Source organism: Polypterus senegalus, chromosome 7, assembly GCF_016835505.1.
Source record: "Polypterus senegalus isolate Bchr_013 chromosome 7, ASM1683550v1, whole genome shotgun sequence".
In the NCBI taxonomy this organism is placed as follows: domain Eukaryota; kingdom Metazoa; phylum Chordata; class Cladistia; order Polypteriformes; family Polypteridae; genus Polypterus; species Polypterus senegalus.
The window spans coordinates 115,289,200-115,314,482 of record NC_053160.1 but is presented as its reverse complement, the minus strand read 5'-3'; the positions used below and the strand labels follow the sequence as shown (position 1 = coordinate 115,314,482).

General features: G+C 38.9%; 1 protein-coding gene across 2 annotated transcripts in view; it reads left to right on the top strand.

The window, feature by feature from the left end:
- Positions 1 to 17,256: 17,256 nt before the first annotated feature.
- focad (focadhesin) overlaps positions 17,257 to 25,283 on the top strand; it is a 363,839-nt gene continuing 355,812 nt past the window's right edge. The window contains exons 1-3 of one of the 2 annotated variants that reach the window (XM_039759172.1): positions 17,257 to 17,328; positions 20,416 to 20,532; positions 21,062 to 21,351. The gene's annotated coding sequence lies outside the window, so the exon portion shown is untranslated. The remainder of the gene's footprint in view (positions 17,329 to 20,415; positions 20,533 to 21,061; positions 21,352 to 25,283) is intronic. The other variant, XM_039759173.1, reaches the window with a different exon arrangement.

The window sequence follows — 25,283 nt, the reverse complement described above, 5'->3', positions numbered from 1 at the left end:
GCACCACTTCAAAGAATTCACACTTCACAGCTTCAGTGACATGATAACAAAGTGGCTCCGATACGCACCAGAACACAAGGAGGGGTTCAAAAAGGAAATGATGATGTGTGGTTTTTTAAGGTTGCATGTACTACTGGTTGAAGAATGATGTGTGATTCTTCCTCATATCAAACTCAATGAAACATTTTTTCATTGTTTGAATGTTTGAATTTTGTGCATTAATAAATTAATTTTATTAATAATTATTAATAATTAATTTATTTATTATTAATAATTTATAAATGCTTTTGTTTCACTACTTGCATTTAATTTATGTCAGACTTTAGAAACCATAATTTGATTTTGCATAATATCGACATTAAATTTCTTGCAGAACAATGTCAGTTAGACCAATGGTTGATACATGGTTAAATTAATAGTTGAATCAATTTTGCATCAATTTACATTATTTAATCGATGATGAATAGAGGGCCTTTAGATCAATGCTAAATTAATGTTGAAGATTAATGTTTCAATAATGGTGTCGGATATTGAAAACAAAGTTGTTTGTGTCACTGCTGGCATCACAATGGCCAACACAACACATTGGGTATAGACAAAAATATAAATACACAATACTTAATAAATAAAAAAAATACATAAACAAAAATAACAATAAAAAAGGAAAATGAGCATAAACTAGGTTACAATCCTTGCCTATAATATAACCGTCAATTATTGAGATGATGTCTTTATGTTATGTTTATTGGTTTCATGTGTAATTATGTATTGGTGTGAAGTCTGTGAACATGGCCCATGTTCTTTGTTGGTGGAATTCCACCTGTTCATCTTAATTTAGAAACTGTCCCTATCCCTATAAAGACTGTGGAGACAAGCAGTTCATTGGAAAGCATTTGCTAGTGTGAATTGTTTCTTTTTTATTATTTTTTCTCTGTCCTAATATTCTGATTACTGGTTTGTGTTTTTCGGGATATGTTCGCTGTGTATTTGAGATATTTAAAGACATTGAGAATTATTTTGGGACTAACATCCATTTTAAGCCTGCAAAGCCCAAGGCAGGCCATTTCACTGGTGAGGTCCAACATGGTGAGGTTTATTCCGTATTTTAAGTGTCATTACAAAAGTGTCAGGCACATAATTTTTTGGGGCTTAGGAAAATGTGTACAAAAAAGAAAATCAACAAAATAAAGCCTGATCATGACAATAACAAAAAAGTACTAAATAATTATGGCACTGGGCAGTGTCGTTTTAACTTGGCTAGCACAGACAAATAAAAGCTTCACTGTGCTCTCCACAAGTGACAGTTATAACCATATGAACCTATCTATGTTTTGAAGATGGAATAAGTGTGTCTTTAGAAATAGTATGGCTGCTAATAACATCAGAATCCCTTTTCACATCTGTTCTTCAAACATGTCCCTATGCAAACAGTCAAAGAATCCTTGAAGACAACGTAAATAGTCTTGTTTGAAAACTTTTAAGTACAAAAGTTAAAAGGTCATGCAGCTCAGCCACTTTATTGTGCATATGTTGTTCATATCAGGCTGCAGGAATATTTAAATTGAAACTTGGTGTTTATGAACAGAAGTTGTTAGATTTTGACACAGAACAAGATCAATTTAACGAGGTTGCATATGATTAAGTATGAAGACTCATTTTCCTCTGTTTGTGAGTTTGGGCCTCATACATTATTATAAGTTTGCTGTTTTTGTGAAGATGCTTATAAGTAAAGTTGCTATATAAAATAAAGATTATTTCTTTATAAGGAGTTTAACAGAGAAAATAAGCATATGAATGCATTGTTTAGCACAGTTATTTTAAAGTGCAATTATTTTAATCTAGCATGTTTTACTTAATTCCATGATTTGCATCTGAAATTTCAAACAATACAGCACTTACAGTGACTACATTGTTGTATTTTGTTTGATACCTTTTTGTATAAATAATTATTACTTAATTTCACACATTAGGAAGAGGTATATATGAAGTATACTGCATTAAATAAGAATATCTAATTATAACAACTTTGTGAGCAAAAAGTTAGTGATACAGAATTCTGTGACATAAAAAAATCTGATTCTTGCTATCCCACATAACATATGGGCACAAATCTGACAGAACAGAAATGTGAATGGAATAATACAAACTGAAAGGTCTCGAATTTATAATTCAAAATATAAACATCAGAATACAGTAAATGGAAAAAATTGACAGTAACAGAAGTATAAATTAACAGTATTTTATAGGTACTGTGGCAGACGGCTGGGGTCCCTACCTAGCCGGGACGCCTGGAAGGACTAGGAGAGGGACAATACCACCCCTGAACCACAAGAGGGCAGCTGCCCTGGTTTGCAAGGAGGCCATGTAAGCAGAGCTGGGAAGCTCATCCCTGTTGGGGCCCGTGGCCACCACCAGGAGGTGCCCAGAAGATTAATGAGTCCTGGAATGCAGCACTTCGCTGCCGGAGCTAAGTCCAGGAACACCCGGAGTGCTTCTTGGTGCTCATATGGCACTTCCGTCACACCAGGAAGTGTCGTCAGCGAGCTATCAGGAAGCAATTGGAGCACATCTGGGGTGGTATAAAAGGGGCCGCCTCACTACTGTTGACGAGCCAAAGCTGGGAGGAAGCAAGGAGCTTGTAAGGAGGAGAGTAAAGGCGAGAGTAAAGTAAAAAAGAGGAGAGACTGTTGATGATAATGCATTGTGGTGCTGATGTTTAAAATAAAAGTGTGTGCTTTAGGACATTTGGTGTCTGTCTGTCTGTGTCAGGGGCTGTCTTTCCACAGTACATGTTAACAGTCATATAATTATATAACTTGTTCTGCCAGTCTTTAAAGTTTTAATCCATTAGTGGTCACCAGAGTGCATTTGTCATAATGATGTATACCAGTGTCCAGATGGGCCAGTTTGTTATCATAAAGAGCTTGCCATCAGTCGTAGCCACATAGTATGGCAGGGTTTGTAATGGAAGCTACTAAACAAGATACTGGCGTTAACACTCTACTTATACTTTACCATGAAAGTACAAGGTTAGAACTCCATGGAGGATTATTTATGCATAACCAGACATGTTTATCCAGGTAATGTAGGGATTTGTGCTAGCTTAAAAAAGATTTTTTTGATTTAGATTAATTTTATTTGTTTATTAGGTTTTAATATTTCAAAAGCTGCACTAAGTTTTGTTTTCGTTTATGTTGTTTGTTTAATTTTTAAATAAATCACAGTTTCATTTTTCATTCTCATTATTCAGTTAATAGATTGCTAGGATGCACATTATGGCTGCTAAGGATTGCCTTGATAACATGTCATGAGTGCTTGTTCAAAGATTCTATCATTGCAAAAGGAGCCCTTTGGTCTGAGACTTCTGATTTTTCAGTGTGAGCCCAACGAGGTGAACTTGTTGATTTTTGTGGGAAAATACTTTTAGAAAATATGTTTTCATGTTTTGAATTTTGTGTTGGCATGCCTTCATAGTAAAGTGCATTTTTGAGTTTGGATTTTTGTGGTGACAACTCACCTTCTAGTCGCAGTAATTCTCTGCATAGTGAAAGCTCACATTCCAATCACAGAAAATTTCTGAGTTTTGTTTTTTGTTGCAACAGCTCACCTACTGGTCACAATGTTTTTTTTCCAAATAGTGAAAGTTTTGATTTTTGTGGCATTAGTTTGACTTCCATTCACAGTTTCCACTATTTTATTTTTTGTGGCAAAAGCTTGTCTTATGGTCATAGTGCTTTTTAAATGGTGAAAGCTCTCCTTTCAGATACATATATTTCAGAGCTTTGATTTTTGTGGTAGCTGATAGCATGAACATCAGAGTTCTTTCGATTGTTTTTTGCATCTCATCTCGTAATTGTGGTGAATTTTTGAATTTTAGTCTTGAGGCAGTTTTCCTTCTGTTCCTCTTATGGATTAAGTCAATAAACAAGTGCTGCTAGAAGTTCATATTTTTGGTATTCAGATTTTGACCTTTGCTCTTTTATCTCAACTCAGTTTTTATTTTAGTGTTTTAGCCCTGGTTGTTTAGTAAGATGTTGAAAAATGATTCTTTGCAGTTCTAATCTAACAATGGTTATGGTTAAGCCCTTAGGTTTAGAAAAATAAAACTTAATATTCAGAAAAGTCTACCCTTTGTTTTTAATGTTATTTTTTATTTCTAAAAATAGAAATCTTTTTTTTCAGGAGGAAATGTGTTTTTCCTGGTTTGCTGCTTTCAGCATCAGAACAGCGATCTACTACACTGTCAGCAGTCAACCTGGGAAGGTCGGTTTGAGAAAGAGAATGGATGGTAGTTATCTGAGTTGCAGATCTTTCCCACGATTTTGTATCTGGCTTAACGGGTGGCTTCTCTTCCAGAAGATTAAAATGATAAAGGTTCTATTACAAGGCTATTTAGACTTTGAACATTTGGCATATATTTCAATATTTCATATATTTGACTCAACCATATTGTTTATTACGTACTTCTACCTAATTAAACAATCTTTGCATTGCTTATGAACATCCTGAATTAGGGCAGCTTACACTAATTCAGACTTTTCTGTCATTGTTGATTATGGAGTTAGGATCATCCTTTTTGTAAGTATTGTTTGAATTTTTGGGCATTTGTGGATTTTTGATTTTGTTTTGTGGAGTTTGTCATTGGATTTCAGACTGGTTTCATTTGCTTTGGATTGCCATTTTTTAGAAAAACCCTAACTGCCTTATTCTGCTCATTTTCCTCTTTTTTTTATCTATTTGTGTTTCATTTTTGAATATTTAAAAAAAGTCCTTTATATATAAAGGAACTTTGTTGGCTTTTGCCTTTTAAGTCAGATGTTTATGGTCATCCTCTTTCCTTAATATTGAATATTTTCACTTTTAAAAGAAAGCCTGAGCCTCATTTTGGGCCCTTGTAGACAGAAACGCCTGCAATTTGAGTTTTGTGGTTTGGATGCCTGGAATTAAGACTCCCCCTGTGATCCAGGAATAGCAGAGTCATGGTCTTTTTTTTTTGCTGTCTGCTCACCGTTTTTGCAGTTTTGGTATTGCTAAAACACAACATTGGCCATTGTTATTGTTAACCCATTTTCTTTGTATTATTCTGGATTTAGTAAACAGATATTTGGCTCTTTTTTTCTGGATTTTTGAAACATTTAGTTTCATTTTTTATTTCATTTTGATTAGAGGTTTGTTGTTTTTTTTACACTCATTTTTTATTTATGTCAATACCATCATGTGTCTTCTATATGTGCTGCCATTTTGAGTCCATAGTCTTACATAACATCATCAGCATGGTGCTATTTAAGCAATTGCAATCTGGGACTCGCTGTCCATGTTTGTGGATAACTCCTAAAATAATTTATAAGCACTTTTGTTCTTTTTTGTTTGATGAATTCCTGACGAGTTTTGCTAAGACTTTAATTTTGGTCTGTGGATTAGGCTTTATTATATGATAGATTTGACCGCTGGTTGTTTTAAGATAAATATTTCATCTTCTGGTCTTTTCTTCCCTTTGCTCTTGTGGGCCACCAACTTACAACTGCAACAGAAAAGGACAGAGAGCCATTTAAGCCCTGAACTGGAATTACTTCCAAGGGGTGTCCAGCTACCACCATTGAGATGGGGATTTCTTTGATTTTCACACACTCCCAAATTAAAATACTACATTTGGCGATAGAAGATTTTTTCATTACCTGATTTACAAATTTTAAGACAGAAAGAAAAATGGGAGAGCCATGTATTATAACATCAAGAGAAACATAAATGATAATCTACAAGCAATTGAATGAATGGAGACCAGAAAGATTGAAAAAAAAAGTATAATTTTTCAAAGGTACAACAGATATATCAAGATTACAAAGTACAAGTTTACAAAAATAAGTTTTCAAAATGTTATAATGTAATTTGCAGTATAGTCTACAGAATTTGATACCATTAACATATTTGAGAATATGTAACTGGTGTGGAAAGCATGTTGTCAAAGGTGAAACAATGATTAAAGTTGAAGTTTAAAGTGCCCCTACGGTTGGTTCCCTTTAGCCATGCTTAGAGGTTTAGAGGTTTATACATTCAGTATGGTCATGTGGTCAGTTCTTCTCTACATGTGCCAATCAACTTACAGCACATCATCACCCTCTGGTGCCATCATTAATGATTATAACAACCTTATAACCTTACTTCTCCTTTACCTGAAAAAACCACAGAGTACATTTGCCAGTAACAGAAAAACAGAATAAGAAAATTATGTGAATCTAGCAATGCTGAACTTGAACCAGTTTGAATAAAAGTGAATGGTTTGAGCCATGCTTGATTTACTGTGGTGGAATGGAAAATAAGATGTATACAACTAATGTATAACATAATGTATAATATAATGTATAACACGTAAGCACAGAAGGCAGCTAGAAGGACCAAAGGAAGGTAATTTCACGCCAAGCTGGGGGGGGGTTAGAGTGCACTAAACCTTCCTTTTTTATCTCTGCAGACCAGACAAGGGAAATTCTGCCTGATTCTGATGACGTCACTTGTGGTTCTGTTCAGTAGAAGTTACCTCTGGTCCCGGCCCCGAGGACGTCACTTCCTGTTCTGGGTCTGATGATATCAGTTCTTCTAACCAACTTTAAAAATCTCATTGTGCGATCAGGAGCCAGGCCAGAAAGTTGCCTAAGGACTAGAGCCGGGCTCAGAAGGGAACACATTAGCGACTTATTATGGGCTCTTGGGAAAAGGGACTGTTCCACTAAACCCCACAAAGGGATACTCCTTAGCTGAAAGTGGGGGTTCCCTGGGTTGGCAGGCGAGGAGAATAGTTTACAGGGAGTTTGATCCTCAGTTGTCCATTGCTCCCCAAGCCTTCAAATTATGGGCCAAAGTCAGGGCTTGGTTACAGCCAAAGCAAAATAATACCCGGCAAATAGTGGAGCAGCTAGTCTGTGCCTTAGTGCTTAAAGTCCTCCCCATCAATCTTTCCCAGCCAACTGATTAAGAACATGGTCTTTTTAATAGAGACAAAACAAAATACCTGTGCTTTGCAGCGGCGAAGTACTGCCTTAAAATTTTTTTAAGAAGAAAATTAAACCTTTTTAAACTGAGGGAAAATATACCAATAATTATTTGTTAAGGATCTCTTTGTATACCACGTTGTCAGTTCGGCCCTCCGGTTGTAATATAACCAAGCTGTGCGCTGAGCTTACTCTTGAGCATGCAACGTACAGTTGGCCATGTGAAAAGTAATCTTGTCTCAGATCTCACAGCTTGGATTGCTGCTGTCATAATCAGTGTGAGTTTCATGGTTTGTTTCAATTACGACAGTATTTGCAGGACTTGTGACATTCGGCATCTGTCAAGCATTGTAAGCATACAACCGGTTTCATCGATAACTTCACATCCAGCTTTTGAGAGTTTAAACATTCATAAACATCAAAGTGTTCACTACTGAAATTGTCACCTGTGAATCTAAGATGTTTAAGAGTCATTGGCAGTTGTCAAAAGGTGTAAAATATTTGGCCATTTCGGTACACTTGAAAGCGAAAACCGAGCAATTCAGCGGCAGCCATCAACTCACATGTAGAACCATAGGTGAAGGGCTTAAGCATTTCACTCTTATAGTGCTCCTGTGTAGTATAATTACCTCCTGTTCCGTCATCTGTCCACACCTCGAACCTGTCCCAGTCATTCAATACATAAGAGACAATGTTCCTCCGGATATCAAGAGTGAGCCTGATATGGCCGTGCAATATGTAACAAAGAGAATGGAAAAGGCAGGTGCCATCTCCGGGCATGGAAACCACTCGATAAGTGACAGTTCTTTGATCGATGGTGATCACCTCGATAGACATGTTAATGGGGGTACAGTTGGAACGATAAAGGAAATAGGCACCTGAACAATGTAAAGTAAGTCTAAAATACCTACACAATAACTGTAATCGTAATAAACGAACAATAAAACAGCGGAGAAGCCGTGGATTAAATAAAAAGGCTGTAGTTATCAGCAGGGAGACGTGAATCCCGTGGTGAAGCAAGGGAGGGAATGTAGAGACCGGAGCGACGTATGGCTTTATATAGGCAGGCAGCCAACAACGTGGGAGGCATTGGGATGGGGGACCCAACGCCTCACCACGACGACGAGCTGCAGGCTATGGACGTATATATGTACGTAAGTAGGATTCAGTTAGCGTTGGGAACCCGCGTACCAAATTTCTTGAAGATGGGCCCATTAGTAACAAAGACCGTTGAAAAGTTCAATATGGCGGCCGACAGTGGCGTCATACCACCGAAATAAGTATGTACATTGGTTTTGGTTAGCGCAGGGAAGCCGCCTACCAAATTTCATGAAGATGGGGCCATAAATAAGAAAGTTCAACATGGCGGATGTTGTCAACCGTTATGACCATTACACGTAGAATTTCAAAATGAAACCTGCTTAAATTTTGTAAGTAAGCTGTAAGGAATTAACCCGCCAAATTTCAGCCTTCTACCTACACGGGAAGTTGGAGAATTAGTGACATTGGAAAGTTCAATATGGCAGCCAACAGTGGCGTCATACCACCGAAATAAGTACATACATCGGTTTTGGTTAGTGCAGGGAAGCCGCCTACCAAATTTCATGAAGATGGGCCTATAAATAAGAAAGTTCAACATGGCAGACATTGTCGACCGTAATGACCGTTACGTGTAGAATTTCGAAATGAAACCTGCTTAACTTTTGTAAGTAATCTGTAAGGAATAAGCCTGCCAAATTTCAGACTTCTACCTACACGGAAAGTTGGAGAATAAGTGATGTGTCAGTCAGTGAGTGAGTGAGTCAGTGAGGGCTTTGCCTTTTATTAGTATAGATTCTGGAAACTATAAGAGAAGAGACCTACTCGGGAGAGCCAGAACAGGACCTGTATGAACCCAGACATGCTTGTGTCTCTGCATCAGAGCCCCATTGCCACACTGTGGAGCAAACGCCGGGGACTCCTGATACTTGGCGGCTGTCTTCGTGTGGTGACAAAGGGGTCTGCGGAGACAGAGAAGAAGGGGTGGTGTGCTCTTGCTAATCCTCTAACCTTTTCGCGTAATACTGAACAGATTTACAGTGAGTCTTAATTCAATTCAGAAAGTAGCATTTAACTAGGTGCTCGCCACTTTGTGTTACCATGACAATGACTTAAATTTAAGACCAGTCTAACCTGTGTACACAGGGATGTCCACCAGTATAAGTCAGGACATCCGCCAGTATAAGTTTGCCTTTTGCTATATCTGCTACAAGGGGACGGTAAAAAAAAGGATGGTAGCAGTTATGAAATACCTTCCATTCCCAGTGACACTTGGTTGAGACTGCTCAGATAGTCAAAGCGGTTTAATACTGACCACCCCTAAATAAACATTGGGCCTAGTAATGGACACTGAGACGGTGTACTCAGCTGCCTCTATGCCATCTTTACAGCAGGAGGAGAGACGGAGTTCGGCTTCTAACAGTGACGTGGAAACTCCCAGACTGTTGCGTGCTGATACGTCATCTCCAGATGCCTCGGCAACCCGAGAGGAAACCACTCCCTTTGAGGTTGCCTCCGATCTTCTCACACAACTGCACTTCCAATTTAGGCAACTTATGGCTTTTTTTAAAAGGGAGCAATGGAATGATCCATCCATTATCCAACCCGCTATATCCTAACTACACGGTCACAGGGGTCTGCTGGAGCCAATCCCAGCCAACACAGGGCGCAAGGCAGGAAACAAACTATGGGCAGGGCGTCAGCCCGTTGCAGGGCACACACGCACACACACACACTAGGGACAATTTAGAATTGTCAATGCACCTAACCTGCATGTCTTTGGACTGTGGGAGGAAACCAGAGCACGCGAAGGAAACCCACACAGACATGGGGAGAACATGCAAACTCCACGCAGGGAGGACCCGGGAAGCGAACCTGGGTCTCCTAACTGTGAGGCAGCAGCGGAATGATGACTTCCTTAAATTTGCGATAAATGCAGTTCTTCTGATAGAACCAAGGTTGGGAAACACTGTAATAGATGGCCATCACACTCAGCATTCTATGCCATGAGGTCCTCACTTTTTGCTAAATAATGACCTTCTATATCGGGTAGCTGAACACGAAGGGGAGGGGCAGTCACTGTTGTAAGTTACATGGACTTACTGGCATCAAGTCTGTGAAATGGCACATACACACCTCCTGGGAGCCCATCTGGGGCCTGAAAAGACTCTTGAGCATGTCAAGCTCTGATTTTTTTGGCCAGGAATCAATGAGGAGGTCCCCCGCTTTTGTGTGTCCTGTCTGGAATGTCAACTGTGGCAGATTCCTAGAAGGCACCACATTCCTCTCATTCCCCTAACCCTGATTGATAATCCTTTTTGAGCCCTCGGCCAGGGGACATAAGTGTATAATGGTCCTGGTATGTTATTTAGCTCAATATCCAGAAGCTGTTCCGTTGTGCTCAGCCACCACCAAAGCTATTGGTAGGGGTCTTCTCGCAAGTCTACATCCCTAAAAAAAATCCTAATGGATCAAGGGACCCTTTACTTCAGAAACGTTCAGGGAGACAGCCAAGTTACTGAAGACAAAGCATTTGAAACTTGATGTATCATCCTCCAATGGTTTAGTGAAGCTGTTTAATCAAAACCTCAAGCTGATGCTTCAGTAGGTGGTTAGTGAGAATGGAAGGAACTGGCATCAGCTCCTCGCCTTGTCATTTTTGCATATCTGGAAGTCTCACAAGCCTCTACGGGGTTCTCACCATTTGAATCATTATATGGATGACAACCCCGGGGCATATTGGGCATTCTAAAAGAAGGTTGGGAGGTAGAGGCCCTCCCCTTGACAGATATATTAGAATATAGCGCACAGTTACGAGACAGATTCAGTAAAATCTGACCTATTCTAAAACTCACTTGGAGAAGGCGCAAGCAGCTCAGGCAAACTATTATGAACATGGCACATCTCTACGGGAGTTCTACCTGGGAGATGGGTCATGGTACTTGTTCCTACCTCACATTCTAAATTACTGGCTCATTCGCACGACCCTTACAAGGATAAGGAAAGAAAGAGGCTAATCATTTATTTGGTAAAGCAACCAAATTGTCAACTGAGTGACTGGGTTTACCATGTAAATCTGCTGAAACCGTGAAAGGACAGGGTAGCCTGGTAACCCCATTTATTCTTTACTCGTAAATTATACCATAACTTTGGCCCTAATTTCACCACCCACCAGCGGCAAGAGCTGGAAGCAGTTATCTTGTCTTTCCCCGAGGTAGTGAGTAAAAAAACTGGACAGACCTCCCTGATTGCGCATGTCATATTGACAGAACCCGGGGTGATAGTCCAAGAATGACCGTTTTGGCTTCCCAAGGCAAAACAGAGAAGAAGAGAAGATCAAATGAATGCTGGAACTAGGTGTGATAGAGGAGAGTCATTGTCCCTGGTCCAGTCCTATTGTATTGGTCGGAAAGCCTGGCGGGAGTTAGAGGTTTTGCAATGACTTCCATCGGCTTAACCTGGTCTCCTAATTTGACGCATATCCCATGCCATGAGTGGATGACCTCTTTGAGTGGCTAGGATAAGCCAAATTTTTGACCACCCTTGATATGACAAAGGGGTATTGGCAGGTTCCCTTAACCAATTCCAGAAAGGAAAAGACTGTGTTTAGCACCCCTACTGGACACTGGCAGTATCCTGTCTTTTCATTTTGGTTACATGGGGCACCCGCAACTTTCCAGCACCTGGTGGATAAAATGCTCCATCCCCATAACTCATATAGTACTGCCTACCTAGATGATATCATTATCTATTCCAAGAAGACCAAGAGGCATGTCCAAGCCTTTCTCGGATTAGCGGGCTACTATCGCCAGTTTGTGCCCTGTTTCTTCAAGAGAGCGGCACCCTTGACAGACCTCACAAGGAAGAGGAGCTCAAATCATCTGGTATGGAATGCTAAATCAGAAGCTGCATTTAGTGACGTAAAGCAGGCCCTTGCGTCAGCTCCAGTATTGAAAGCTCCTAACTTTTCTTTACCATTCATCCTCCAGGCAGACTCTTTGGACACAGGTCTTGGAGCCATGCTAAGCCAAAGTGTCGATGGAGTTGAACACCCCATCATGTACCTGAGTCGGAAAGTGTTGGACTGGAAAAGCTGGTATGAGACTGTGGAGCAATACCAGCAATGGGCAATCACTCAGCTGAGGTACTATCTCTTCGACCACAAGTTCGGTGATTTTTAGACATACAAGTTTTCGGTCATTTATTTTTGGGGTACACTGCAAGCCAATACCAATGCCCTTTCTCTGTGTCACAAACTCTCGACCAAGTACACCCAACCTAATGGGTCTGGGCTGAGAGAGGGGGCCGTGTCACACACATGTGCATGGGAGGCAACTAAAAGGACCAAAAGAAAGTAAATTCCATGCCAAGCCAGGGGGTAGCAAGGTGCATGAAAACTTTCCTCTTTTAACTCTGCAGACCAGAAAATTCTGCATGGTTCCGGCCAGAAGACGTCACGTCTGGTCTGGGGCCCGAGGACATCACTTTCTGTTTCCGGTCCTGAGGACGTCACTTCTGGTTCTGTCCCTGAGGATGTCACTTCTGATTCCAGGTCCCGATGACGTCACTTCTGGTTCCAGGTCCGATGACTTACCCTAACTGACCTTAAAAACCCTCCATCTTCCCTCTGTTAATCAGTTCTGTCTTGAGCTCTATACTGTATACAACTCTGCTTTATATTTGCCTTTTGCAGCCAGGAATTAAGTATATGGGTGGTTGCCCCAAACCTTTTTTCATGTGTCAAGGCTGTTCATTTTCACATCACATACATACATATATATTTATAGTCAGACATAGGCAAATAAGGACCACAAGACTTTGACAGTACTGGTAATAACACCTCTGAGTTGTGAGAGTGTGCTGAGAGAGTCTTCTATGTTACCCCGAGACAGACTAGCCACTAGACTACTAGCATTATTTCCTCTACCATCAAACCACTTCAAAAACGATATAGAGACAGTCACGTTCAGTTATGGAACCCACATGCAAGAGTGCACTATGTCTCTTTGACAGCGAATATTCATCTTTTAGTGATCATACCGAACTGTATAGTCATTTAGTATTGTTGTTTTATTTTCTTGTTTTCCTTTTCAGCATTATGGGGGGAATATCCTCAAGGTACCCTAACCATTATTCTGTATTTTATCAGTTTTAAACAGTGGTGTAGTCAGCAGGATTTGCATCGCAAAAGATGACAGAACTAACAGACATTTTGTCATTAATCTAGAAAATGGGAGAAAATCTGCAGCAACTCCAAATGCTACAAAGCAGAGGTTCAAAGAAATGCTCAAGACACCAACTGGAAGGAAAAAGCCTTTTGCCTGTCATGGGTTCTTGTGTCTTTAAGTCCCTGTGAAGATACAGAAGCAAATGGAGAGGCAACAGCAAGTCAACCCTCTAAAAAGGAATGGTTTTGCAGGTAGTGGCCATAGAAAATTGCTCTCTCCTTACTTTTCCTGAATGATTCTTTTCTAGTTTTGCATTTTGCTGTTGTTCTTGTCACTACTGGTAGCATGAAGCGGTACCTGTAGCTGATTTAGGTTGCACAGGTGGTCCAGCTTCTCCCAGATGGCACATCCATACATGCCATTGCAAGAAGGTTTGCTGTATTTCCCAGCACAGTTTAAAAAGCATGGAGGAAATACCAGGAGACAGTCTTTTACACGAGGAGAGCTGGACAGGGCAGTAGAGGGGCATCAGCCAAACAGCAGGGCCAGTATCTGCTCCCATACAAAATAACCTCCAGCTGGCTACTGTTGTGCATGTTTCTAACCAAACTGTTAGAAACAGACTCCATGAGGGTTGTATGAGGGCCCAACATACTCTAGTGGGACCTGTGCTCACCGTCCATCACCATGCAGCATGATTGGCATTCACCAAAGAATACCACCAGGATGTGGAACAGGCTCACACTGAGTACACATGACAGACTTGAAAGAGTCAGGAGATGCTGTGGTGAATGTTATGCAGCTTGCAATATCATGCAGCATGACCAGTATGGCAGTGGTGGGTCAGTGATGGTCTGGGGAGCCATATCCGGAGACTCCTACAGACCTCCACGAGCTATGCAACGGTACCTTGACTCCTGATAGGTACTGGGATAGGTACTCCACAGAACCTTACGCTTGTAAAATGGGCCTTAGGTCACTCTTGGTTCAGGACAATGCCTGGCCTCATGTGGCCAGAGTTTGTAGACAGTTCCTGGGTGATGAAGACATTGATGTCATCGACTGGCCTGCACATTCCCAAGACATAAATACAGTCGAGAACCCCTGGGATGTTATGTATCGGTGCATCTGACACCACCAAGTAACACCACGGACTGTCCAGGAGCTCACTGATGCCCTGATCTTGGTCTGGGAAAAGAACCCCCAGGACACCATCTGCCTACTCATCAGGGTCATGCTCAGACGTTGTCAGGAGTGCATATGGGCATGTTGGGGGCATACACATGACTGAGTCACATTATCAGTTGCCGTGATGAAATTCATGCAAGTTCGATTAGCCTGTGATTTCAATTTTTTACTTTGATTTTTGGTGTGATGTTTCCACTGTGTGATTTAAGTGTTTCCTTAATTTTTTGAGCAGTGTATGAATGACCTTGACATGCGCAACTTACAAATATCATTAACAATATTTAAATGACAGGAAACATTGTGTTTTAGGTTTGTTTGTCGACGTATTTTAATTGTGGCAAAATAATGACTTTCTTATTTTAAGAAGTTAGAAACTGTATGCATCATTCGATTGCGACTTAGTTAACTGATTTAAAAGTTGAAACATTTTCTGTTATTTATTTGCTTCACCATACAGACATTAATATATTTTAAATATTTGTCACAGGTGTATGTTAAATCTACTTATATTTATGGCTGTAAATATTTGCTAATTACTCAGAACTACGTTGTATTCTCTTTATGAAGTAATTTTACTTTACGCTGCCAACTCAGTTATATACTTAACTGAAAGTGGGGTGCATGCCTGTTTCCCAACTAACCTGCTGCCTGTACTTAATGTGAAGTTTTATTTCAATAGAACATTGGAACATTAAAACATTAGAACAATTTAGATGAGAGCAGACCATTCAGTCCAACAAAGCTTGTCAGTCTTATCCACATAATCCTTCTATAAAAAACATCAAGTTTATTTTTGAAAGACATTAAAGTCCTACTGTCTACCACACTACTTGGCAGCTTATTCCAGGTGTCTATGGTTCTCTGTGTAAAGAAAAACTTCCTAATGTTTGTGTGAAATTTACCCTTAACTAGTTTCCAACTGTGTCCCCTTGTTCTTGAAGAACTCATTTTAAAATAACAGTATCAATCCACTGTACTTATTCCCTTCATAATTTTAAACATTTCAGTCATGTCGCCTCTTAATCTTATTTTGTCTTCTTTTGTAGCCCTGGAATGAGCCCTGGAATAATTCTTCTCTGAACCTTTTCTAGTACTGCTATGTCCTTTTAGTAGCCGGAAGACTAAAACTGTACACAGTACTCCACATGAGGCCTTTTCAGTGCATTATAAAGCCTGAGCATAACCTCCTTGGACTTTTACTCCGCACATTGTGCTATATAACCTAACATTCTGTTTGCCTTCTTAATGACTTATGAGCGCTGTCTGGAAGTCGATAGCGTAGAGTCCACTATGACTCCTAAATCCTTCTTATAAGGTGTGCTGTTGATTTCCAGACCTCTCACTGTCCATTCAAACCTACCATTTTCACTTCCTATGTGTAATAATGTACTTTTATTGAAATTAAATTTCATCTACTGCAATTTGCCTAAGCCTGTATGCTGTCCAAGTGCCTCTTTAGTTATTGAACAGATTATTTGTCAATCCAGCTATCTTGGTATTATCTGCAAACTTAACCAGCTTGTTTATTATATTCCTATTTATATATATTAAACATAACAGTGGCCCTAGCACTGACCCCTGTGAAACACCACTCTTAACACTGGACAATTCTGATAAAATTCCTTGAACCTTTACCCTCTACTTCCTGTGTCTGAGCCAATTCTGCACCCATCTAACAATATCACCCTTAACTCACTTCTCTTCGTTTGATGCTCAACCTCTCATGTGACACCTTATGAAATGTTTTCTGAAAGTCAAGATACATAATATCATAAGCTCCATTTTGAGCATATCATTTTGTTGCTTCCTCATAGAATTGCAGCATATTAGTAAAACATGACCTCCCTCACCTGAACCCATGCTACTTGCCATTTGTTGCTCAAACTTATCCTGAATAATTCCTTTCATTAATTTTCCAGTGATGCATGTTAAGCTTACTGGCCTATAGTTGATTGGATCTGCCCGGTCACCCTTTTTATATAACAAAGTAATATTTGCCATTTTCCAATCCTTCAGATTTCCCCAGTCTGCATTGACTTCCTAAAAATATGTATCAAAGGCTTATACAGTATATGTGCTCGCTAACCTCCTTGATTGATTTCAGCCTATTTAATCTGAGTAGTAGTTCTCCCTCTACAATTTCTAAATCAATCAGGACCACCATAGTACTCCCATTTACTTCTGGGAGGTTATCCACTTCCTCATTTATGAAGACCTCAGAAAAATGTGAGGCTAGGGAATCTGGTATTTCACTGTATGTATTTTTTTATTTCCCCTTACTATTCCTGATGCACTTCACCTCCTCCTTGACTGTTCTTTACTACTAAATACTTTAAGAATCTCTTAGGGTTGTCTTTCGGCTTATCAGCTGTATTCTTCTCCAACTGTCTTCTAGTCTCCCAATTAACCCACTGAGGAGTTTTTAATTTTATTTTATTTCCTATTAATTCTAAATTTAAGTGTGTACCTGCTCTGCATTACATGTAAAACGTTTTTTTAACTTTTTTTCCACTGCTCCTCGACTGTCTCCACACGAAAGCTTACCCCAGTCTATCCTCCTTAGACATTGTCGCATTTGCTCAAAATTTGCCTTACCAAAGTTAAACTTAACAGTTTTAGTCTTTGCGTCGGCACTCTTCCAAAACACTGAGAATTATAATTAATTATATTATGATCACTTGATCCTAGTGGTTCAATCACCTCTACACCCTGGACATTGAGAGGTATAGACAAAATTACATTTGCTTGGTGGGTCAGGGCGCAAGAACAATGCATTTCTGTCGACATTGTTCTATTTCGGTACTTGAAACAGTAACTGAGTACGGCAAGTAAGTTATTCATTATAATGTTTGATCCACCGCGGACACCGTACAGCGGATCCCGGTTTACCTATTCTGCACAAGTGCGCATGTGCGACTTATATAGCGTGAGTTCTTCTGCCGGTGGTTCACGTAAGTTATCATTCATTGCTTATACAATATTGTACTAAGTGCCATCAGTTAGCGTAACTGTATCATCGTTGTTGGAATGTTTGTGATCCTGCAGTAAAATCTGGGAGTGTTCTATTTGTTTCAATAACCCCCCTGCTGTTTTAGTGTATTGTAAAACTTTACTCGCGACTTTTATTTTTATCATGGATAAACTGGTAATAACAAAAATAAACTGTTGCTTGTTTTAGTATTGCAAGAATAGATTCGGTCTGTTAGTAGTGATTTAATGAACACAACTCTATAAAAACGTATAGCAGAGCAGATATCTTTATATCCGGGTAAATATGCGCTAAAACATGCTTGACAGAAATGTGGTGTACGGTTTCTTTGGTAAAAAAATTGTCTACTTTTTTTGTACGATCCATACGTTCCACGGGCTTCATTAGAATACATTTAAATCAAAAGTGGAAGATCCACATCAACAGTATTCTATATAATATTAATAGTATTCACATCCTGAAGCTGAAAAAGTTCATTTTCAGGTTTGCCTTTTTCCTCGTACATCTAACAATTAGTCATTTGAACTTCACAGATGCAGTACTTTTAAAACTCTAGTTGTTTTCAAGGGATTGTTTTTCTTGCTTACCTTTAAAAGTTTACAGAGATGCATGCCCAAAATCAACTTTCTAATTTCTATATGCTTTTGTTTACATTGGACTTACCAGTTCATCTGATATTTGCTGGGTAAAGTGCATTTGTGATTTACAATGTTAATAAGTTTATTTAAAAATAAAAATAGATTTGTTATTTTGATGGGCTATCCAATTTGAGGCAAGGTCGGTCCAGGAAGCAACAGAATTTAAAGTCTAATAACTGCGTTTTAAATGCATTTGATTTGATTTACATAAAGACACAGCTATATATCAGAAAGCCATTTCTTTAAATGGGATTAATCCTTGTAGCCATTTTGTATTATAAATTTTGTTAAAGTGCGGTTGGTAGTTTTAGGGAAAGTAAATAGTCCCAGGCCTTATTTTGTTTGTTTATTACTGACATACTGTACTTAATTGCTTTATTTAGGTAATGTTTTTGCATTAGTCTTTTATGACCTCACAGCAAGGTGAATATGCAGAATACCTAAAATGATTAATATGATTTAGTATCTATTTCACCTTGGCTAAAAAAATGTAAAAGAAATTGTCTCATTTAATATGCGTATAGTATTACTTTTGAAAAAACATTCTTTTTAAAAAAAAATGTTCTAGGAAACTAATTTTCTGATATTATTCATGAACATCATCATAGGTAAAAAGAAACAATACACATTATGCACATGCAAACTATTAAGAAGCTGTCAACATTCATATTCTCTCACTGTAAAAGACTAATATCTGCATTATTGTTTTGGCTGACAGTAGTCACTTATACTCCAAATTCATAAAGAGTTTTACTTACATTAATGAATACTTGTATCTTAAAGAAAGTTGGAAGAGACACTTTTTTCCTGTTGAATGAGAAATGCTTCAAGTTGTTTAGTTGTTCAGGAGATTATCAAGCACTTTTAGCCTCCTCCGCCTTGTACTATCATTTCATGAAGGGTGGGGCTCTTTATTGATGATATCAAGGGGACCAGAACCTTAGTACAGCAAGCTGATAACAAACCAGAACTTAAGCTTCATTGTATTTGAGAAATTTATCTTGACATTTTTGGAAGACTGTTTCTTTGTAATAAGCTACAAAGTGTCATTAAATTAAATACAATAGGGAAACTGTTAAAATCAGGCATGATGTGCTCGTTGAGGCTCCCTTTGGCTTGCCCTTTATTTTTTTTATCCCATCATGTAACTTTATAAAGAATTACCCTGAAACTGCACTCTACCTAAGAGTCTAAATTCATTATATATATATATATATATATATATATATATATATATATATATATATATATATATATATATATATGACTTAATAATAATAATTCATTTTATTTATAAGGCATTTTAAATTGGTAGTAAATCTCAAAGTGCTATATAAAAAAAAGACAAAACAAGATAAAAACAAAAAGAAGTCAACAATAAATAATGGCATTCTTGTTAATATGCTTTCCTGAATAAAAAAGTCTGTGTGTGCTTGGTGTGTGGGTGTGTTTGCGTGTGTCCTGCGGTGGGTTGGCACCCTGCCTGGGATTGGTTCCTGCCTTGTGCCCTGTGTTGCCTGGGATTGGCGCCAGCAGACCCCCATGACCCTGTGGGATGGATGGATGGATGGAGTTTCAGCTAATGTTTCTGGTGAAAGTTTCATTCAAGCAGTTTGAGCTATTTTCATGCTTGAAAATGAGCTATATAAATAAATTTTGTTATGCTTTTATTTCAGATTATTCCTGGTGTGGTAGGATGTGGCAGTGTTTAGTATTGCTACCTTATGGATCAAGCATCCCAGATTTAAATCATTTTCCTGGTCTGTGTCTTTGAGGAGTTTGCACATGCTCCTTGCATTTCAGTGTTTTTGCTCTTCAAGCACGTGGTTTTCTCCCACATTATAAAGATACACGTATTAGTTAGCTGATGATTCAAATTTGGCATTATTTAAGCATGTAGATGTGTGCATGAGTGGATTCTAAAGTTGAGTGGCATTCTGTCCAGGGTTTGTTTTTGCTTGTGTCCGGTACTTTGAGGAGAGACTCTAACCGTAAGGCTTTTCATTGTGTTTGAAAGATTTTTATTTTTTTCTTTTCATTTTGTAAATTCGCATAAATTCTCATAAAACATGGTAGCTTTTTATTATACTGAGAAAAAGCTTAGTTTTAAAAATGAGATTTTTTTTTCAAGTTTTAAATTGTTTTGATATGTTTAAAATAACAGTCTTAGTATATTGGTAACCGACCTGTGTGCACACTTACCTCTGTTAACATAAACGTAACAAATGAGCACATTGACATATGAGACCCCAACCCAAAATTATACTAAGTACCCTGCAGTGTCACTCACTTTCATACATATGTTCTAAATGGCCCTGTCATCCTCCTGTTTGTAAAAGCTTACCAAGGAAACCTCCTGACTTTAAGGTCCGTGGGTTACTGGCCTGATTTGGTTTATGTTTTTTTTTCAGAGTTGATAATGACCTACAAAGGACTTTTAAGTTTTGAGGCCACCAATCAGCAATGATACTCTGCAGCCCCTGAGATTGTTGATCCCTGAGTCGTCTTCAATGAGATTTTCTGCTTAGGTAGGTTCTACTCTGCTTTTCCTAGGTTCTGAGATAGTGTGCTACCATCTAAGGCAATCATGGACCCATTTCTCACATCTGTTGCACAACAGGTGTTGTGTACTTTTGTTAACTCTTCATCTTAGGCAGCCCTAGCTATTGTAGGACCAGCTGCCGTGGAGTGTAATGTAGTTCAAAAGAATAAAAGTAAATTATTTTTCATGTAATCACTGGGATATTTTAGGAAACTTTCTACTCACCGTTTCATTTTTTTTTTTGATTGATCAATCTACATACCTTGCTTCTTGCGTAAATTACTCAGTTTTCCTTTGCTGGTACTCTTGGAATAATATTTGTATAATTCCATGGCCAAGATAATTTCATTTATTCTGAAATCAAAGCTTGTGTTTGTATATGTCACATTGCCAGGGTACAGTTCTACCTCTTTAGATAGGACACTGAAGTAATTGTACATGCTTTTATTCAAATCTAAGTTTGGATTACTAGACTTTTGGTAAAATTGTCATCACTGTATTCTGCTTCATTTCAGGCTGCCATCTTGGAAAAACTCTACAGAAACTTTGTCATATATTTATTATGTATCCATGTGTCTTCCCTCAAAGTCTTATGTCTTAGCTAGGAGTAATTATTTAATCTATTTTTACAGTAGTTGCTGCTAAAATGTGTGACATATATTCATCAGTTGCTCCTAATATCTGTCAGTGACATTGTTGTTTGTATTTGCTACGTTTTTAAGTTTAGTGTCACTTGTCTGCTGTGTCAGATTGAAATCTACATCATTGCAAGGAAGAAGGTATTGACTTACATTATGGAAAAAAGGTAAACTGATGATGATTGTGTGTTTGTTTTATCATTCTCGGTCTTTGTTGTGCTTCATGCACAAATATAGTCTCTGTCATTTTATTTGTTTATAAAAATAATGCGCTGTTGCTCACAATTTACTTAAACAAGGACAAGGATGTTTGTGAATATTGCTTATATTTAATATGAAAATGATGATTTTCAAAGATAGTGTGATAAAATGTATGTACTTGAACATTAGTAATCATCTCTATGTAAAACTTGAATATTGAGGTTTTTTGGTGGAATAAAATTTTACTGTAAATAAGGTCAGCCTATAAAACACTATTGTATCTCTATTAATTGAACTTTGTTTGCTTTCTTGATCTATATTATGTTTGTTATTTCTGATACAGTTTAACTGAAGTCTATACTGGGAGCAAACTGATAACTATACTGTGATGTGTTGGCAGTTGATTTATCAGCCACAATGTGTTCATTTTACAAACCAGAAACTCATGTAAATGACAGATTGACTTTATGAAATTGCTTAAGTCATTGTAAAACAAACTGCTTTTATTATTTTTCTTCTTTCGGCTGCTCCTGTTAAGGGTTGCCACAGCAGATAATCTTCTTCCATATCTTTCTGTCCTCTGCATCTTGTTCTGTTACAACCATCACCTGCATGTTCTCTCTCACCACATCCATAAAACCTCTCTTAGGCCTTCCTCTTTTCCTTCTCATTCTGCTACAGATTCCCTGACATATTTCTGGGAACCCCTGCACTAAGTATTCAGTAAGGTAATAGTTTTTTTGAGTTGTCATTTAAAAATGATTTTTTCTACAGTTTTTAGCTAGTATTTATCTTTATTCCACATCATATTTTTCATTATAATAAAGTGTCTTTTTGTGACATACTCTGTAAAAGGTCTAGTGACTTTTCTGAGTGACCTGACCAGGCCATCCTGTCACTAGCATCTTTTTCCATCTCCTAATTCTCAGATGTTGCCATGCTTATAGATATAGCTCAGTGAGCCTCTCCTGACAAATCCTCAGTCGCAGATACTCGGGAGCATTCTAATTTCATGGATAGACAGTCTCACCTGGACCCACTAAATATGGAGAAATATTGTATCTACACTGAGATCCTCTAGCTTGGCAGAGCATTTCATCCTCTCTCGCAGAGTAAACGCAGTAAAACTGCATTGGAACCTCATTTTGGGTCCTTGTACTTCCTACATGCAAGATAAAGATTGACAGCTGAGTGTAATGCCAGTACAGGGCTCTAGACTAACTTTTTGCACTGGTTGCACTGGTGCACCTAACTTTTTTTCTTAGGTGCACCAGCACAAAAGTTAGGTGCACCCAAATTTTCAACTGCATCACATTTAACACCACAGTTTTACACGTTCACTTTATTTATTTATTTGTTTTGTTTTTTTAATCGCTGTCCATATAGACAATATTGACTTGTAAATGATTAACTAACAATCTGGTCAATATAAAGTTCTTTATTTGAAGGCAAGCACAATTCTACAAGAAAGGTAACTTACTGAAAAAGTGTTGGTGCTTAAAGTGCTTTACTGAGCTGAAATTTAAACTTAAAAAATCTCAAGATAAATTAACTAAAAAGAAAATCTAAATTAAGTGTTTTAAGGGCTTCAAACTGAACATCTCATGGCTCAATGTCTTATGGACTATCCTCCATTGCAGTCACATGCCCCTCGGATGGCCAACTCCTGTAGTTTGGCCTTCTTGATCTTTGGCCTTGACTAAACCAGCTGGCCACACTCTCTCTAGCATCAAAATCTTCCAGACTTGGGCATGAGCATGCTCGACCTCAATGTGTCCAATAAGTATATTCACCGGTCTTCCTCTCCCAAGATACGACCGTACACAATGACGCATTCCTTTGTGGCGATATCTGTGTCTCCGTCAATCAGGAATGCCATGTACGCACTGTTCGCAATTTGCACAGACGTCTTTTTTTTCAATGTATCTGCGATGACTCCTATAAATTGGGCGCCGCGACATCATTGCTGTACGTCGGGTTTACGTTCAAGCCATTTTTCTTCATAAGAATTATTTCGGACTTGAATTTAGTGAAGGGAAGTTCTTCTTTTGCAATATTGTAGGCAACGTTAAACTTACTGTAATTATCATCTCGGCCTCGTCTGATGATCTGTTTGCTGCTGCCTGCCGCTGAAAGGCAGCGGGGAGAGGGGACACTTGAGCAGTGCATTTATCGCGGCATGTAATGTGTTTTATAGATGCATTGTGCTTTTTCAGCGCTTCAATTCTAAATGTATTAGAACCAGTCACAAATGCACTACTGCCGGCCATGGTCTTCCCACACTCTTTACAGTAAATACAGTGCATTATATTATCGGCTTTACTGTATCTTAGCCAGGGAAACTGGTCAAGCCACTCTTTTCGAAATGTATACACTTTACCCCTTTTAATTTCAGTGGGCTCGGACTCGATCGTATGTGGCTCATTATCTAATGCCGTCTCCGGACCAGGGCTTGCTATAACTTGAGAGGTTGATGGCTCTGTGTCAGAGCATTGGTTATGATTTTCGGACGGATCAGGCCCTAACTTAACATTCTTAACGAAAAAGCTGTCAAGCGTTCTTTAAATCTTCTCTCATAATCCGCGGCTACATCCACTGTTTACCTGATGGGCTACTCACCTCTCTCTGTCTGACTGCATCACATGCATTTTCAAACGTACACACACGTACAGGAATATCTGGACCACGGCCAATCAGAGTGGGGGCGGGATCCGCCCTTCACTATCTCTGATTGGTTTAGACCACGATATGGGCCCTAATGTGTGTTGTTGAACAACAGGGAGACTTTAAGAGTCACAGAGTTTTTTTTTTTTCACCCTCGAACGGCTGGTCGCACTGGTGCAACCTTTGATTTTTTTTAGTCGCACCATTGAGAAATTAGGTCGCACGTGCGACCAAATTGGTTGCACTCTAGAGCCCTGCAGTACGAATGACACAAATGTATGTATGAGACAGATCCAAGCAGTAAAACACTCAAGTTTTATTTTATACAGTGCCTGTGAAAGAACACATTATAAGGCATTTTATATAAAATAAAGATTGCCTCTTTGCTAGAAGAATTTACTTCAAAGGTATGTTTTAGTGAGGCTTTTATACTAAAATCCCTCACTGCCACTGACGCCTAACTCGATTCACTACAGTTCCACTCAAGGATGAGGTGGTGGGATGGACTAGTGTGTAGTGAGGGACAAAATCAAAAGATGACAACAAGGAGGAGTAGGTTCCTGACTTAAAAGGGGCAGTTCATTAGGAGAGAAGAGGAGGCGGAGGTGGTTGGGAACATGCTGTGGCTTGATTGTTAATGTCTTGTACTGACAAACTGTTCAAAAAAAATTGAAGGAACACTTTGAAAACACATCAGATCTCAATGAGGAAAAAAAAAATTTGTAATGTGTTAGGAACGAAAGGATACCACATCGTTTGATGGAAATGAAAATGATCAACTTACAGAGGGCTGAATTCAAAAACACCCTGAAAATTATAGTGGAAAAATGATGCAGTAGGCTAGTCCATTTTGTTGAAATTTAATTGCAGGAACTCAAAATCGTACTCCATAGTTTGTATGGCCCCCACGTACTTGTATGCATGCCTGTCAACATCAGGGCTTTCTCCTAATAAAAAGACGGATGGTGTCCTTGGGGATCTCCTCCCAGATCTGGTCCAGGGCACCACTGAGCACCTAAGGTGCACCTGGTGGCATCGGATGGACCGAAACATAATGTACCAGAGGTGTTCTCTTGAATTTAGGTCAGGCAAGCGTGGGGGCCAGTCAATGGTATCAATTCCTCCATCCTCCAGGAACTTCTTGCATATACTCACCACATAGGGCCGGGCATTATCATGCACCAGGAGGAACCCAGGACCCACTGCACCAGCATAGGGTCTGACAATGGGTCCA